At 35.1% G+C, this 18,905-nt stretch overlaps 1 protein-coding gene and 1 long non-coding RNA gene across 5 annotated transcripts in view; both read right to left on the reverse strand.

Moving 5' to 3' along the window:
* LOC135794447 (MAM domain-containing glycosylphosphatidylinositol anchor protein 2-like) overlaps nucleotides 1-18,905 on the reverse strand; it is a 44,311-nt gene that overhangs the window by 16,707 nt on the left and 8,699 nt on the right. The window lies entirely within an intron of this gene.
* LOC135794450 (uncharacterized) lies at nucleotides 2,511-14,981 on the reverse strand. Its single transcript, XR_010548896.1, has 3 exons — nucleotides 14,899-14,981; nucleotides 14,504-14,552; nucleotides 2,511-2,826 (listed from the first exon to the last, which is right to left on the reverse strand). It is a non-coding gene; the product is annotated as an uncharacterized lncRNA (long non-coding RNA).

The raw sequence follows: 18,905 nt of genomic DNA on the forward strand, positions 1-18,905 counted from the left end.
TTCAACATTCAACATTCAGCTTTCCGGTATCACATATTCTGTTGTACATGGCGCTCGCGCAGTTGGTGATGGATAGTAATGAATGAATCGAATAAATAATTCTAATGAAATGAAAATACATACGAGTACACAAATGCTTTTCACACTCTTCTGTCAACGCAAGCGTACGACACCTATTTCCGGTTGGGTGCGTGTTTTTGATTATTGCTTAGATATTCTATTAAATAACAAATGGATGCCTTGACACTTTTCACCGTTTTGTTCGCCATCAATCAACACACATCGTTAATATAGTGTCTGCGTAATAATAACATTTCACTAATTGCAAAGTTTTGCATTTCGAGTAGATGCTTTCTATCGCACGTCATTAAACAATGTAAACAGTTATGCAGTCATTCAAATATTTGCTACCGCACTAGGTCAGTAGGTTTTCAACGTGGATCTGTTAATCATCAGGAACGCTGCCAATGCACGGCATACACCACGATCCGCAGATAAACAAATTTGCTTGCAATTTCTATTTCGAGACGCAGCGTACGTGAATCATTGTTTTTAGTGGTTGAAAGTTTAAAGTATGAAATCTCAGTCGTTAAACGGTTGAACGTGCGTAATTGTATTGTACGCAAGCTGCAGTAAAATCCACAAACAAATTAATAACATATTCCATTTTAAATTTAGAAAACAAACAATCTTAATTGTGATTTCAATAACATTCGCTGAAAGAATAATCTAGAACGTTTAATTAACTGTTGGTTTAAATAACAGAGCAAAAAATTAGTACGTGTACAACATGCGTAAAATTAATAGCACCCTTAATATAGTCATAATTAAAACAAGCAAAAGAAACCCCGGATGTAATTTCGATTATACTCGCCTAGTACTCAACCTCACTTCGAATTACACATCAAAATGAGTTTTAAAATAACTCAATTCATTACGCCGAACAGCACAACATACTTGTTATTATCTCCAAAGGAAGTGTAGTAACAGTGAAGAAAAAATATCTAAAAATACCTAAACTAACACTTAGAAGCACATTGTTCCTAAGGTTAGATATTAGAAGAACATCTAGTCCTAAAAAAACAACGAAAACGGAGACATGATGAAGAACAAGTGCACGATATTTATAGCTCGATGCACCGTGCTCTTCTTTTTGTTCTTCGGCCTCATCAGGTGTTCGTGCACTATTACCAGTAGTCTAACAACACCGCGTTAGATGTTGTACGTGTGAAGCGTGGGTCCTACCGGTGGAGCCATCGAAAGTGTTGCATATAACACAACAATTTCGTGTTGGAGGTCATTGGCCAGACAGATATTATTAGCCATGGTCTTCTTTCACATTCATCACGCACACCACCGCGCGTTGGTGCATCCACAACGAATTGAGAGCGCGTCTTCACTGCATGCGGGCAGTTGCTTCCAAAAACGAAAATGTAAGCATGTAAGGTATGCATGTAGTGCATAAAGACATTTAGTCATTTTGAATATCGAAGGACATTTGTAAGAGTAAAAAAGATTTGGATTCTTTGGAATCTCACCTACAAGTGAAGATGGTAATGTTCCTTTGTTGTATAGATTTGAATGTTGAATGTATAGTGCACGTTGTCGATGTACCGGCCAAACTATTCAAGACGAGCGAGGCTTTCGCCTCGTTTTTATTTTTAGTTTCATTTTTTGATGCAACATGCCGACGCGACGCATAGTTCTTAATGTGTTGGCTACGCCACATCACGTACGAGTGTCTGGTTATCTTTTCAACGCTTTAGTAACGTTAAGATTCCAGGTTTGTTTCGTGCTTACTTTTTTTTACACAAATTCAGCAGTTTTATAAAGGTTTGTCTAAACAGTTAAGTTCTCTTTCTCATTAGTAAGGACCTTACTTGAAGCTGCTTTACTGCTTTGAAGTTCTTAGATTGCGTTCACCATTTCAGAATTGCCAACAGCAAATAAATTCCCGAACAGAAGTGCAGTTTTCAGCGCCAGCGCGTGAGCGTCCTTTCCGTTTTTGTTTCAAGTCATAAATTTACATCCAACAGTTTTCGTTGTTATTTGAACCGAAGCCACAAACGCTAGAGCCTAGGTAAACGAACATGGAGTGCGCTCGTAACTAATCCCCGTGTTCCTTTATTTTACTACTTGGCTTCGCTTTCAACTCGTAGCAACAACAACAAATCCTTAAAATGAAACTCAAGGTGTAACCCAATTTCACGTTCCGGGTTGTTTCAACTGCTAAGTGCAAATAAATCTTTATGCAAAACTTGCTACTTTCGAGACAGTTCAATGATTGAGTAATGTGTTTAATTTTTATTTTTATTTTACTGAAGCCACTTAAAACGGATTATAGGTATCTATATTTCTTATAATAACAAACAGAAATTTTTAAGTTATGCGAATGCATGTGTGGTTTATTATTCTAAACGTAATTGCTCCAATTAAGCGTTAATTAATAAACATTCACCATGTTTATTGGAGTAATGTTATTGCTATAAAAGTGTGTTCCCCTTAGTTAATTTTTGGTGCGTATGTGGAGATGCATGCGTGTTTTTTAAGTGCGTTCGTTAAATTATACAATATGAATAGTAATTAAGCACTCGCCGGTTGAACGCCTAAAGTGGCTTAATAATAGCTCACCAAAATTGTTGGACCGCATGCATATAAAATAGGTATGAGCTTTTACAGCTACTAGTAATAAAATAAGTATCCGAAATTTCTTGTATGGTTAAATATACAGGGTATAAATGCGATTATTTTCAATTAAAGATCAAACAAACCCGAATATTGAGATCATTTTGCTTAGGATCTCATCGTGGAGTTGTTGATACACACCTGCAACAAAAAAATAAGTTTATTAGTAGGTACTCAGATGTCAAAAGTTTTCCTCAGAAAGTAAAATTTATAGAGAAAAATTAAATATAAATTTATTGTGAAGAAAACGTGTTTTTAAGTTATAAAAATTATATTTTATCACATTTTAGGCACATTTATTAAATTTTTCGAGCTTATTAACAGTTAAATATCAAAATTAAATTTATTCTACTGAACATCTCTTACTGCATTCAATAATTTAAAAAAAAAGATGAAATAACTTGACATAAAATAGAGATCAAATATTAATGCCGTCGTCAATAACTATTTTCGGAAACAGATATCGTAACCCACCAGCTGCTGAATTTTATGTCTATCCTATTTATCGACTCAAACCATTAATCATTAATATGAACCAATTAATAATCGAAGATAATTACGTAGTTAACTCTACATCAAATATTAAACTAGACACTTTCAGCTCTAAATTATAATAAAATTACGCAACTGAATTCCCAACTGAAATTTTGAATCAAATAAATTTCAAGATGACAACATCCCAATGACAAACATCCTTTTACCGCATGAGTCAGCCAGACACAACCAGAAATCATAAGACTGTACTGCTACCAGCATACGTAAGTAAATATGTCATCAATTGATTCAACCGGAGAAACAAATGTTATGTATTGACGGGCCCTATTAAATACAACCTTGAACAATTTATAACATTTTAATGTTATAAATCGTCGTCGTGCAGTGAGACGCAGCACGAGTGATGAATGCGCACGTAAGCATTAGTATGAATTAAATTTGCCGACTGCGATGATTAATCGCAAGCACGCAGAATTTATTATCTATAAATTGCATCTAAAAAGATTGATTGATGAATGCCGCTTGTTCCTATGAAAATCATATTGCACTTTGTCTTCTATATTCTCATGAATATGTAAAAGTGTAAACTGGAAATTTAACGAGCCGGAAAGACATGAAACCCTGGAAACTGTTATGATTAATATATGCAAGGTGAAATGGGTAATAATTTCTTATTTACTTTATATTTAAATTATTAATGAATGAAAGTGAATGATAATGTCACGATCGTTAATTTTACATTTTTGCTCATTACTCATAAAAAATACTTGTACGCTATGGGCAGGTAAGTAGGTTGAACAATATTGTTGACAATGGATGCAATGCAGTTAGAATTTTAATTCAAGGACAGTCGTAAACCTACTGGATGAGTAAAAAATGCAAAAATCAATTACCTATATTGTATAATATAATAAGTACCTACAGAAAAAGAAAAATAAAACTTTTTGATGGGTGAATGATGAAAATTATGCAATTTTTAAAATTTGCTTATTAATTATTACAAAATATTTATGTAAAAATTTATTTTTGCAAAAACATTTGTATTTTTCTATTTGCAGGAAGGTTTCCAGTAACAATATAGATCGGTTAGTCATCCGATATTATTTCCGGTGTTGTTTGCAAAATAATTCAAAATGTGTCAAATTAAATACCTAGAAATTTTCAAAAAATACTTTCTAAGCGATAAAAAGTCCTCTAATAACCCTCAAGACCACTTATTATTACTACTCACCAATTCATGGTCAATTTAACGCACTAAGAAAGAAATAATTTGCTACTTTCCTATCGGACGGACTTTCTGTTTTCTATGTCACGCCAAAAACTAAATATGAACTCGCAGTATGTAATGTATGCCTATTTAATTTTCATATCTAGCCATTTCAAACATTTCAACAAACAATTTCCAATCCAACTTTCAATGCAAATGATGCATGCATGTGTGGCCTGAGGAATTAAAACGTCCGCCTGTCTGCCATTGCATTATGTAAAAGTTGAGTTTACCGCGAGCGGCAGAGCGTGGAGAACGGTGAAGCGCACGTGCTGGGTGACGGCATTTCAAGATGACGTAGATTTAGATTAATTAACGCTATCATTAATTATCGCCTTGCCCAAGCGCTACAAACACCACAAAGTCTCACTTTTTGACTCTTGTTTTTAACGGTTGTTAAAAACAGAGGCAGATGGTTTTTGGAACAATAAGTACGTTTATATTACATGCATAAATATTATTTTTAACCCTTTAATGAAAAATTTGCTTTTTCCCTAGATTTTATATGAATAAAAAGTTATTTTTCGCCTCCAGGGCAGTTAAAAATTATTTTTGCATCTTCCGCAATTATGTATTTACAATAAAACCAAAAATTTATCAAGATAGCGAAGACATAAAATTAGAAAAAATTAAAAAATGATTATATTTACTGGAATTAACAGAATAATGAGCCTATTTAACTTAGATTGTAAAAGATATACAACACAAATTCGTTGTTGAAACATTTTAATTTGATATATCAAAGTAGTGCGCCAACAAAGAACTGCCTGATGTTAAATTGGCGACTCTGGAATGATGAAAGAAGACGAATTAAATGTACCCATGAGTAATGTAGTTTGGTCGGTTTCTTTGATCTATTACAAACGTTTCATCTTAAACCGTAGGCCTTGAAGTGATGTTCAATGAACGGTTATCAGGGTCGTGTAATAAAAAACAACAAATTATTTTTATCTGCGGTTGTATTTTTGCGCTAATGAGACATGCAAATAGATCACGACCTCTAGAATTTCCAAAGCACCTTAGATTCTCCTTAAGGACTTGTCAATTTGTGCCGTTTGTGGTGAATAAATAACTAAATCCAATACAAGCTGAATATAGTGAATACACTTGAGATATGCTAAATGGTATGCCGTCTGGATGCTTGGTTATACATTTTACATTTTAGCTGTTGGTGTAATTTTAGAGCAGACAGCAGAAAATTTCGTATTTATATATTACACGTTTTGCTATTCCTATTCAACATCAATTTCAACGCGATTCAGTCAACCGCGTGTTTTCGTCCTCGTTTTCGGTTCGGGAAAGCTTTAAAGATCTTTCGAGATTTGAAAAGATGACGCTCCGGTAGTTGTATTATTAGATTTCTGCCATTTGGTCAATAACCTTTTCTTTTTTCGGGTAAACACTGAGTTGCTATCAAACCCGCATAGCATTCCATTTATCTAATCTATTTAAATGTTGATTTTTTTTCAGTTGTAAGCATTGAATACATTGAACTACTGAATCTCAAAATAAAATAAAAACTTACATACATTATTTATTGAGAACAGTTGTACGAATTGTAGAAACTATTTGAGCAGTGAAAATATAAACAAAGTTTTGACTTATTTTTAAACTTTTTTTACTACAAGCTATTATTACACTCAACAATCATGCAATATGACACAAATAGCTACGTTGTAGTAAGAGCAACAACGCAATCGAACGTGACTTTGGCCAAGTTTGAAACGATGTAAACCATAACGGCTGCAAGAAACAAACCACGAGTAGCAGATGGACCAAAAAATTCAACAAAACTTTGTGTGTTGACCCTGAGATCAAATTTAAGCTAAGCAGTTAATGGAGCTGACCAAAATTGGCTTTTTTATTTGTAAAATAAAATCGAAAAAGTTTTGGTTTTACTGGCTGTGCAAGATTAGTCATTGTTACGTTGTATGACGGCATTTATTACAAAACATGTCATTATTTCAAGAAAACTCAGTTTTACGAGCAAATCAGTTTTAACGATGTTTGTGTCTTGAGTAGAGAACGTTTGTAAAATATAGAATTTCATAGTTTTCTCATCGTAATGTCTCTAAATTTGCAAATTTCTTTTCTTCAAGTCACACTGCAACATTTTCATGATTTATTATTAGACACGTAATTTTCTATTGAAGTAAACATGTTCTAATCAGAAAAAATGAGTAGGTAATAACTGATTATAAATTGTTAATAAAGCTGCTGGTTCATGCCTAAAACCATTAAATATATAAAAAAGAAAATAAAAAGATTTATACATTAAAATTTAATTAAAAACAATATAAAGTTTCATAAACATTTAATTATAATTCTATTTATTCCAGAACTAGGTTAACACCTTCCTGAATATCCGAAAGCTATCAATTCTTGACTTGACATAAAGATCGCGATTTCATGCGTGCGAGTAATTAAAACAGTGCTACCGCCATACCACCACCCAACCAACCCATTTGCCTATTTCCAAACACAAATCGCAACGAGGCACATGAAGAAAATGTTGATTTACTGAGCGATGCATTAAATCCCCGCAAAGTCGACTTTTCGCACCGCACCCTTTAATCTATTCCGTGCGATCTGACTATTTATTTAGTTATATATGCCAAGCCTGAACCGCCTGCATTGCCATACACTACAACTACAAACCCCCACACTGACTAAACATGGCGCCGCTGTGCACTGCATGCATAAGAAACAAGGAACAAGGGAACAAAGAAAATAATACCAAACATTTCGCGCGCATTTAGGTCTGTGTGCAGAAATAGAACACTCGTGTTGGAATTTCGCACTCTTTACCGATCTGAAAAGCGAGACGCTACTATTTTTGCCTAATAATAAATCTTGCGAGATTAAAGGAAGACCACGCGAACGCATTACGCCACCATCGGATTAGTTGATTGCGCGAATGGCATTCATAAATAATCAATCAGTGCTTGCGGTGCGCGGCTAGTTGGTATGTTTTACTTTGATTAGAATTTGATTTATGCGCACTTTTATTTTTCATTCGAGAGGCGGACGGACGCAGATACAGCGGAAAGAATTATTCATTAGTTGTTTTGAATAATGCTCTTATTGTATCAATGCAATATAAATAAACTTTCAATAACATTATCATCGTAATGCTTCAAGAATGTGATTATAAAATTCTTGCAACACAAGAAATTAAAATTAAATGTTTAATTATTACGTCGTAATAAATGTCAACAAAAAAATTATCTTCTCCTCGAATTGTATTTCACACACTCAGCAGAGTCCAAGATTAAGTGATAATTATCAATCAACTCCACCTCGAGAGTAATTTCAGTAAGATTGCGTGACTTGCGCCGCAGTGATGTAAACGCGGCAACGTTGCAACATCACTTAAATTCGAAAGAAACGCGCATGAGTTTTAAATTTTAATTTGTGGTTAATGCTCAATGATAATAAACCACACTCACGCTCGCAGCAAGAGAGAATAGCAACTTGCGTATACCTATAATTGAATTTACTTTGCATTAAGTAATTATCTTCAATGAGATGGTACCGCAAGGTTGAGAAATCAATTTACTAATAGCCTCTTGACGGAATGCAAATAACTTCAGTCGTGAAATGAAGTAAACAAATAAATAAATTGACAATAATCTCCACAATCGCACTTATACTTGAATCTTATTTAAATTTCACGCATTATATTGGCCTGTTGAAGTGTTGAAGAAGTGTAAATTGCAAAAATGTGTAAATGTGATACTTGAACAGGCGCGCGCAGGCTGGCGATGGCGACGACAAAAGAAGTGACATTTTATATCATAATAATATGTCGCTTAATAAGGTCACCAGTACCGTCTGGCGTCTGGATTGAGCTTTTCACGATTCAACCTTCCATACATTTCTCATGATGATCTTTTCACTCTCCACTCGAAAACTTGTTTCATTCATCATTCGTGAATAATATGCGGCGCGTTCTGTATGGTTCCGTGTAATCCTTTCCTTCTCATTTGCTCGTCTCACAAAACACACTGCCTTCGTAAGCTGATACGCCGGCTCGTTAGAGCTTTCATACTTTTTTCTTCTTCATCATCTTGCATTTGCTTTCGACGTGAAGAAAACCGATGCCTTTTTGATACGAAAGAAATATGAAGTATAAAACCAGTTGAAGCAGAAGTTCTTCAATTGGTTGTGTGAATAATATTTTAAATATTATATTTATTTGTTTAAATTTTCAAGATTTACAATATTCACATATGGTACGTGTTCGCGACAATAATAAAACTAAAATAATCTGGAATGACCCAAGTAAATCATGTAATATCTGACACGTTAACTTGAAATTCACAAGGCACAGTAATAAAAAGTTGTACGACACAACTTGAACTAAACTGATATGTAAGTCTCGAAGCATTTTAACATGTCGCATACGCTCATACGTTGCATATAATTTAACTCTGTCACTTTTCAGCCTCCAGTTGTTTTGAATCTTGCTATTTTTAAAATTCGCAAGTTCAGCGCTTGCCATTTTGTCGATTTTATTGAAAATGACATGACATATTTACGCACATCGGTTCTTCGTGTCGTGCACAACTTCCAGCATCCACAACCACTCGAATCAGACTGGTTCTGGCACTTGGGTTTAACCTTGATACTATTTTCCGCGACACGACGAACATCCAATTTAAGTGCGTAATAATTTCAAGCCAGTAAAGTGGTAAATAATTATAATTAATGTGGACTAAATAAAACGTACACCCTTTCCACACGAATGAACATGGAGGTATAATTTAAATTGAAATATTTTATAAGATAAAAAATATTTTGAAGGAAAACTAGTTGATACACTCTGTATAATTACTTTTTGCTTTGCAAATATACTCGACTACACACCAAAGTCGAGTAGTACTCAAGAATTCCACAAAACTAAACTCAAAAAGTGAATTCCTTGAAATTTACCTGAATTGGTACATGGAACATATATTTCATCCCTTAAACAAGCTGGTAGGTAGTATTGGTATGCCTGATTGGCACAACCTACCTACCTACCTGAACGAACAAAAATATTTTCCAAATCTAAACGTTTCCGATCACATTTCAAGTAACTACTACCTTTTGTCAGTTGCATTCCGGGCAAGCTGCAGCACGCTTTCCAATACCTTCTAGCACCTCTAAATTTGCAGGTAATTGTTAGTAGATTCATCTACCTAACTACCGTAGCTACATGCAGAAGGTGACATATGTTTATGGTAAGCTGATGTGCCAAATTAACAGTCGCACTATGGTCACTGGTCGGTCAGTAGCAATCAGCTGCCTACACCGCCGTTCCGGCTGGACAATTATACCGAATTGTTTGCGCGCCTTGTGGTCCTTCTATACATCGGCGTGCTTTTGGGCGAGCCGCTCACTAGTGCATAGATAGAGAACTAGCAGGCAGCAGGCGAGCGACGGGTGTCGAGGGTGTGTTTTAGTTAGTTAAAACGAAAGGGCGCCCGCAACACCCGGACGCCAACTCACAAGTTTGTTATAAATTCGAAGCATTTCGAGTCAATAACCTTAATTCAAGGGTGGTACACGTCGTATTTGCTTTTAGTGCAATGAAAGTTTTCATGCTATTTCCTTTTCCTGCGTTGTAGGGGGTTGATTTTTAAAGTTAGTCTCATTTAACGCCGTGTAATTACAAATTACACGTTTTAATGATATCATCAAGGTATATAAATGGAGTGTAATGAACTATTTAACATTTTAATATCAAAATTTGATGGATAGTTATTGTTTGGACATGGCACGACTTTGAAATGTAATTAGCATGAAATAAAAAATATTTTATTGACAGCGGCCTCTTTTGTAATAATTTATGCTGTATCATCGATTCTAAATAATCGAAATCACTCTTTTGATGCTCATATTTTGTATAGTCATTCTACTTTGTATTTCTTTACCGCTAGGCAAAGGAATAAAAATTAAGCAAATTGTTATAACTTACCGAAACTTATTTAAATTCTATATTTGTCTAAAAGATACCTTGAGGAATGTTGTAAATGCGTTTTCACATGATTCTATGATTTTTAGAACATTAGTGACACGTGTCGCAATGCTGTTTGCAGCTTGTTTAAATCTAAATGCAAAGTGCGCTCCTGATGCGCATTAAGTGCATTATTCGATTGTACGTACAGTAATAAAATGAGCTATTCCACGAATTTACCAAACGTCGTGCAAAGATTTCCAAACACTTCTTATGTATGCATTGTAATTTGCAATTTGCCTGATTTTGATTGAACCCTTGTGAGTAAATATGTAAACTAGCCCAAGGCTACTCATGTAGAAACTAATAAAGTCATAATTCGATAACTCTCGCCCGCTTAGACAATTAAAACTAATTGAAGTTTATTGACGGCTGTTTTCCAGCTTACTGCATCAATTCGAGCTGACTGCCAATCAAGCGAGGCTGTTCCCGAACTAGTAACTACAGAACGCCATATGAATGATATCGTTTTGTATACGTCGGGATATTTTCCACCATCACAAGTACTTTCCAGTTGCGCCCAAAACGTAGCCACGTAAAAATAGATCACGTTTCCGGTTCACAATGTCGCCGCCGACTATAAATAATGATCCAGCAACTCTAACTTGTTCCAGCGTGTTTGGTGTGTTCGGGGAGCGTTTCGACATTGTTTCGGTTTTCAATGTCAATGCCACGACTTCAATCAGGTTACAGAACTTGCTTATATGATTGATTATAACGATGCTGGAGAGATATTCCTCTCCTCGATATATTCAAGCATCATTCCAAGAAGAGGTAAGAGGTAGGAAGAGAAATTATCATCTCTTTTGTTGTCACGATTTTAATTACACGAAGCACTTTTAACGTGAAGTTAATGTCGAGAATCGTCGTTAGCCATTCGTTAACAACGTGGAAGTCACGCTATAAATTAACACAAGCTACCAAAACGAAAAATATACTTAGTACGGTATTATTTACACGAGTACTGCGAGTATGTAATGTTGCGCAAGAATATTTGTAAAATATGACGTTCATTAATAACCGGTACGTGCGGGATCAGATGACTGATGCTCATTTTCGAAGAATCTGAACGAAATCTCGACTCTTGGCAAGTAATCTTGGATTTACGCTGCGTGTGCCCTGGAATACCAGATGAGCGGGGCGATGCATGTTGATCAAATGTATCCCACCCTTTTGTGTTGGGTTTAAAAAATCTGTTCACGCATTAACCACATGTGTTACGGTAATCTCATCAGATATCTCCGACTTAGATTAATGTATAGGGCAGTAATGGCGTTCATACTCTATAATTTCTGGCAACAAGGTGTTGTTTATTATCAGAAAAATGAAACCGACAATTTGGGTGTTACTATATCATCAGCATTATTTCTAAGAAGAAGAATCTTGTTTATTATTCTTGTAAGTGGCACAATAGACAATGTAAAACACTGATTACTCGTGAAATAAAAGTCCAACACCTTTGAACTCGAAAACCCGCAACTATGACACTACAGAATGTCTAATGGTCGATGAATAATGCATGGTATGACGAAGGGCGTACAATGACTCACAAATCAATGCTGATGGCGATGTCTTCGTGGATGTAGGAGGAAGGAGTGCACTCAGAAGCACACTCAGGGAGGTATGTGGCGATCATGTTATAGCTTTGTGATAAGAGGAGATGAGCAGGGAAGAGACAAACAGCTCCTTTGTCACCCATGCCCTAGATTAGGTTTTAGATGGGTTTAAGTATTAAATTGTTTCTAGAGGGAGACTAGGAGGAATTTATTCCGAGTAGGTATTAATCGATAACGACCATCACACATAACTATACTAGAAGAGGTCTAGGAAGATTTATTTATTCGAATAAATAAGGTCAATTTAAGCAGGTTCATAAATCAAGATAGATTTTATTCATATGGAATAGATTACTCTACGTTTCTTCATAAAATTCATGTATTGCAGTAAAATTTATAGTTTTTGATGAATATCTCGAAAACTATTTGCGTTATGGGTGTGATTCCTTTAGAAATAGATTCTGCATTGAATTGTACATATACTGCATGATTATTTTGTTGGTCGGACTATCACAGAATAAATTATATACTATTAAAATAGCATTTTGTAAAAATTTTGCTAAAAAAATTAAATTGACATAAATTGGTCTATAATTCTTTAAAAAAACGTGCTATCGATTAATTATTTACATGCAAAGAAGCAGAATTTAATATAATCTCATCACAATACTTTTAAAAACAATTCGCTGATTAGTTTTCAAGTAATCAATTAATTTCTAATAAAACTGCTTTATTTCTCGGACCAAGTTCAACTGACGCAACCATATATTCTAAAAGCTAGTAAATTTTAGTAAAACATGCTTGCGCATTATGCAGCGTTGGCGATGCATGTAACGAGATGTGAGCGAACGTGTTAAACGTATATTTGTTTTCAAAGCGTTATAAAATACCTCAAACGCCGCACGTCGGTTCTCACGCAGCGCGCCGGCACACGCACGCAGTGCATCGCATCCCGGTTTCCCGGAGAGCTTTTAATACAATAAAAAACGCTTCAAGGCAAAGGCATGGGTCGCCGGGCATTAATTCCTCATAACTGTACAATCATTATGACACATGACAAAATGCAACGGGTACGCAAAAACCGTGATCATAAATATCAAACTTTTTAAGAGGAGACTCAACCGCACACAACCGTCAAAACAACGATTACAATGATCAAAAAGAAACATGACTGGCAAATCCATTTAAATTTGTCACTAAACGAAGAATAATACAACCACAGAGTGTTTAGGTTTCGAATACAAAGCAGTTTAAATTTTATTGTGCATCGTTTAAGTTAGAGATGAGAAGAAAAAAAAACAACAAAAATTCATCTGAAAGTCATCACGAGACTGCGGGAGACCCTATTTAATAAATAGTCTTAAATTTGTTTTGAGATTCAGTATTTAGGGTGGCCTCAACGTGGTAAGCTAGGTTAATGCATTGGAATTGTATAAATATTCCAGTAATTCGACTGCAACCAATCCGATTCGAGTGTAATCTAAATATCAAGTGAGTTTTTAGTGAATTCAGAACTTAACTTAAATTTATCTCTGTAATCTAAATAAGTGCTACCAAGGAAATGCAACTACTTATACATTCTCTTCGTTTGGATCTTGTTTAAACGCCACCGGAAATCGAATTGGAAACAAATCGGTATTAAATTTGAATTTAATTCGGTGTTAAATTGAGGAACTTACCATTTAAGCAATCACCCAACCGTTATATTGTATTATAATTATAAACATTGAATCTTAAACGCACGTAAAATTGAGTTAGCACGCGTACGCGAAGGCTATTGTTACGAAATATGATTGAATAATAATTATGATAGACATCAAATTGTTTACACTTGACGTGGTTGGTTGAGCTCCTTTGATCATGGTTTTATTGCCTACGCAAACTTACAAATTACATTGTTAACCCTTCCAATTGAGATGTTTTGAATTATACGCGAAATATGTGATTACACAACTTGTAATTTATTGCTATTTATAAACACAGTTAAATAAAATAAAATTCAGTTTTACTACAGTGACATACTGTAGTTTACTTAACGTCACCTTTTATGCGTTTAGACAACTGGAGTGTTAATTTTTATGAATATTTATTAGGAGGTCCCACTCAATTATGGAGTTCTCGTTGCGTCACGCTTTGCATATTTCAGGCAACTTTCCGTTCGGCGACAAAAATACTCGACTTTGTCACTGGTTACCCATTACCCATTTAAATTCGACGATAAAATTTCATATGAATTTTTTTGTGCCAGTTTTATGTCACATATGAACAAATTGAACTATGTCACCAATTATTATAAATATTATTGGGTGGTCCATGAATAAGACTTTCCAGTTGCTATTAAAAATGTTATATTGATCGATTCAGTAATTTCAATGAATCCATTGAGACAGTTTGTTAGAATGACAAGAAGTGTCTCTGTTATTAATTACTCGCAATTTGTCTTTATCAATAATTATACACTGTGTGGTTTCATGATAAACAATATTTATTTTTACTTACAAATTGTTTTATAGAATAATCCAAGAAGAGATATGAGTTGCCAACGTACCTGAAACAAAATTAAAATAAAATTTAATAAAAATATTTCAAACGATCAAAAATAAATTTTGGTGGTCCATGAAAAACACGCAAACGTCTAAAATTACTAAAGTTATTTGAGAAATCCTATTAAATGTGATATTCCAACTTAATCAAAATATTTTCTCCAATAAATTTTATTTTAGCGTTTGTTGTGACCTTCCATTAACGATATAGTCTTCTACACGTGTCATCTTGCACTTATCTTTACAATACAATAAGAAACTTAACTGATAACCATAAAATTCAAATTTCACATATTTAGTGTTACCGGTCTTAGGTATAAGAGGGTTTAATATAACATTATCTCTTCCTACCGGCTCTCAACTAAATCCTACTTAAAATAAGTCGCTTTTAACCAAGTTACGAACAAAAAACACCTCAAAAGATGAGAACAGCGTCGGCGGCATCGACTGAATGCTTAAAAGATGTTAGATTGAAATAGCTGGCAGCTAGTGAACCAAAACGATTAAGTATTAATCACAAGCGCACATAATGATCATTGCTATCTCCTCTGACTGCCCATCTCCCTCTACATCCCACAGTGTAATTCTCAGCTACTTCACCCACTTTATTCTTCGCTGGCACTCATCTCATCGTTGACATTAAGACAATGTAAAAGCACTGCCCATTCTAATAATCATAATCGTCGACTCGTCGGCGCAGCAATAAAAATTAATTAGTATAAATCAAAAGAAGGCAAACATTCGTTTATGTACAGCATGCGCCACTCGTTTGACAACACTGTGCGCGGTCGGCGCGCATGAATCACATAAACGCTTCGCTGGTCATTCCGGAAAAATAACAATGGATGCCATTCTTCTGCCGATCTGACGGCGGCGCGCGTCCGCCTGAATTGACGCCGGGATATAAACAGCGATGCGAAGAAAGGCTCGCCGGTCGGTAATCAGTTTAATATGCGTTTATCGGCCGGGCGAGCGCGCACATCTCACATGTTGGTTGCGTGATTACGGTCAATTTGACTTTTTGAACTTTCAAATGTGTTGTAAACAAATAGGAATTATTCGGAGTGCCAGAGCAGCACATCAACAACAAAATTACTCGAGACGTTTATTTCAAAACGTTAGAAACTAAATAAATTTGTTAAGCTGGCAATTTTTATTGTTAACTGTAGTTATTTTTTATTTGAAATTTATTGTAATTAGATATATTTTAGGTCACGTTACTATCGACATTTTAACGACACATTAACATTAATTACACATTTTCGAGTATTAAATAACAATAAATTACTGTTTCCTATTTTTAGTTGTTTATGTTAATTATTTGTTGTAAACAAATCAATAAAACCTACTTTCTTGTATCAAATCACTGATATAACATTATTTTCATTCATTTAATAAAACTCATCGTCTACGAATCTTATATTTACTCAATTTCAAGACGTCTGTCTACAGTACAAGCTTTTATCTTATTAAACAAACAGAGATGATTCCACAAATGTCCAGCGTGTAAGACTTCGATGTCCTATCATACGTCGGCGGCATAGACAGTAGTTGAAAGTTTCTGTATTTGTCTAGCCAACTGCGTACAATGTTTACAATGACCAAACAAAAACAGCCGCAATGTGCAAAACCGCACAGGTTACTACAACGATTACGCCATTCCCGATCAAACCTTGGATAATGGCTGACAGAATACATGTACGCGTACGAGGAAATCAAGTTCATTTAGACACGAATAGCATAGAAGGTTTCATGAGCTCGTTGGACTGCAGAAACTGCCTTAGGCTGGAAAGGAAGCAGCAGGCGACATCGGCAGCCATGATGACGACTTGTGCGTGGTTTCAACCGAGCTAGACGCGGCGTCTCTATCGTAAACGTTATTATTACGGCTTGCGCAACATTAAAGGGACATTCAACTTTCACCATATTTGTAACGACTTGAAAGCGCGTACTAGTATTAGTATACCGATCGTAAAAAAGCAAACGCTTGCGATTCCCAATCACAATCATAATCAACAAATATGTGTTATGATACTGGGCGGAGTGAAATCTTTTAAAGTGTGTCATTACGATGAGATTCATCAATATTTCTACTCCGAATTAAGTAGTAATAATCAACTTTAAGTCAACTTTAACCCGGTTATTGAGTAATTCCTTATTAGAAAATACGGAATAGCACGGGAATGAAATTATTTACGGTTGTGAATGACCATTATTTCGATTATGGAACGGTAGGTACATGTTATATCATTTTGCGCTTTGTTTACGCATTGTTTTATGATTGAATACCTCGTTTGAAGTGGCATGCAGAGTCATTAAGGTCAACGTTCAGCCAATAGTGGAATCTGATTGAACGAGAAACTAGATTGCAGTTTATATCCTTCGAATATTTCAGAAATTCTCCGATTTATTATGTCTAGTCAATAAAATGGCGAATAGAAACGCCCAGGCAACTTTTTTCTTGAATGAAAACCATGAATAAATCAAACGGTGTGTTAACAAACAAATTAATTCATTGCACCTACCGAAATCGTGTTTGCTTATACTCTCCTTTGGAAATTCATAAGCGTGCGTGAATTTTAAGCACACGACGTGCAATTTACACCGCTTCGCCAACCGTATGCTCACATACTCATACTCATAACCTCACTCGACACAGGAGTACACGGATACAAGAGTATCAAGTGTGGTCGAATAAATGAAACCTGTTCCGAAGCATGCTCTTGCTCTCTGCACAGCCAGCCGCTGATTTCAGTGCCGGTGCAGTTGTAGTTGCAGTTGCAATCAGCAGTTCACAACAATCCCACAAAATATTCAAATAGCATTACCTTATGCAGAATAAACCCATTATAGGCAACCCAACTTGAGAATGATCTTTGTGATCTTAATACTAGGTTAATATTTGAATGCGTCTAGATTACAGCAACCAAACGAACACAACACGTTTGCTTGACTTTAATATGGGCGAGTTGAAAATATTTCTTCGCTGTTTCCTCTAGCGCTGAAGATCATATAAAACGCGACTGGTTCTTGCAATCGTGTGCCCCCGCGCGTCGCAAAGCTCGCCGAGACATTCGCTGGATACACATTTGCATTTTTTATGTTCGCGATCAAGTTGTACTGTATGCCGTCATCCCACAACCTTTTTGCATCCACATGGAACTGGAACTTCACCTTCAACTTCACCTGAATTCTTCGTTGAATAATTAAATATTTTAATGTATAAAATGTTGGCTGGAAAGTCAACACAAATGTCAAGAGAATTTAAATCCAACTCTTCACACTGAACACTAATGTTGGTTATAAAACTGAGTAATAATACAATTAAACGTTATAAACTGTGGCAATAAAACATGTACATACTGTACAGCAAGCCTACAGATTGTGTTTCATGAAAATACACAATGGAAGAGTGTGATGACGCTGAGAGAATTAAAAATTTAAATTTGGTTTCATCAAATATTTGTCAACGTCTCGCATTATAAACAGAACAATTTTTAATGCAAAGCAGTTAGATACCCAAAACAAACATGGAGGCCTCAGATTTATGCTAGAGGTGTATAAATAATGTCTGTTTCTTTTTGCTTTTCATGATTAATTCAATTATTAAATTACAAAAAATATATATATGAAACGGAAGCACGCATGCTCAATGAATGTTCAGCAAATTATAAGTAAGGAAACTTCATTATTGTAACCACAACGCCACGTATTATATTTCACGTTCCGTGCTCTTCCTTTTGCACATGACTCACAAGTTATAAATGCCTTTGAGGATTTACACAGTGATGTCATTGTCGGCGTTTTGTTTGTGCCCTTAATTTGACTTTGAATATTAATTTCGCAGAAAGAATATAGTTTGTTCAGTTAAAATATTTTTATCACGTGTTTGATTGCAATGTTGTCATGGCAAAATGCATAAAATATTGATTTTACGCAAATACTTGGCACATTGCACTTAATTGCACCTTGTCGGAAAACGCCCGCCTCAAGAATGTTGAGCATGTTAACGTCCACCGTTAGTGTCTGACATGCATTACTCAGTTGTTGCACGAATTGCTTTAAGGGAGTAACAGTCCAAAAAAGAACCGTTCACTGCATCGTAATCGCTAAATTTGTTCTACATGTTTAAGTGTCAAAATGATTTATGCATTTTATAGTAAATCGAAAAATCATACTTTTATCAACTCGTAGATTGTACCTACGTGTAAATTAACATGATGCGTATTAATATAAGTAGTCTCTGAGACAGGAAACTTTTTTGTTGCATCCTATAATGACATTGCATTCAGCCGTCTGTAACACTATAACTATCATTGCGTGATTCATGCCCGTACGTCAATTCGTTATAATTGGGT

This window comes from Atheta coriaria, unplaced genomic scaffold, assembly GCF_025399875.1.
Source record: "Atheta coriaria isolate IRGN ID8LTWV9N9 unplaced genomic scaffold, Caltech_Dcor_3.1 hic_scaffold_6_pilon, whole genome shotgun sequence".
In the NCBI taxonomy this organism is placed as follows: Eukaryota; Metazoa; Arthropoda; class Insecta; order Coleoptera; family Staphylinidae; genus Dalotia; species Dalotia coriaria.